This window comes from Bison bison, unplaced genomic scaffold, assembly GCF_000754665.1.
Source record: "Bison bison bison isolate TAMUID 2011002044 unplaced genomic scaffold, Bison_UMD1.0 scf7180017864385, whole genome shotgun sequence".
NCBI classification, from domain to species: Eukaryota; Metazoa; Chordata; class Mammalia; order Artiodactyla; family Bovidae; genus Bison; species Bison bison.
This window is the reverse complement of record NW_011494957.1, coordinates 1,600,749-1,601,626: the sequence shown is the minus strand read 5'-3', so window position 1 is coordinate 1,601,626 and position 878 is coordinate 1,600,749.

Below are 878 nucleotides of genomic sequence, written 5' to 3'. Positions count from 1 at the left end.
GATGGACAGGGAGGCCTGGCGTGCTGTGATTCATGGTGTCGCAAAGAGTTGGATATGATTGAGTGACTGAACTGAACTGAGGGCTGGGATTGGGCAAATTGAACACTACTAACAAGCTTTCAGGGGTTTCCCAGGTGGCTCAATGGTAAAGAATCTGCCTGCCAAGCAGAAGACACAGGTTTGATCCCTGGGTTGGGAAGATCCCCTGGAAAAGGGAATGGCAACGTACTCCAGTACTTTTGCCTGGGAAATCCCATGGACAGAGGACCTGGTGAGCTATAGTTGTCTTACTCTTGCTTTCTTGCTTCAGTTGTGTCTGATTCCTTGCAACCCCATGAACTATAGCCCACCAGATTCCTCTGTTCATGGGATTCTCCAGACAAGAATACTGGTAATTTTTCTTATCCAGTGGTTGCACATCCAACTCCACTGAAGAGCTGTAAAAATGATGTCACCCCTAGATATTCAGACTTACTTAATCTGGAAATGGCCTAGCATCAGGAGCTTTAGATGGTCCCCAGAGGATGTGAATGTGCACCCAAAGTTAAGAACCAGTGAGGGAAACCTTGGAGCTCCTTCCAGCTCAACGTCGCCCAAAATATTCAGTTCAGTTCAGTCACTCAGTCGTGTCTGACTCTTTGTGACCCCATGAACTGCAGCACACCAGGATTCCCTGTCCATCAACTCCCGGAGCTTGCTCAAGCTCATGTCCATCAAGTTGGTGATGGCATCCAATCATCTCATCCTATGTTTTCCCCTTCTCCTGCCTTCAATCTTTCCCAACATCAGTGTCTTTTCCAGTGAGTCAGTTCTCTGCATCAGGTGGACAAAGTATTGGAGTTTCAGCTTCAGCATCAGTCCTTCCAATGGATATTCCA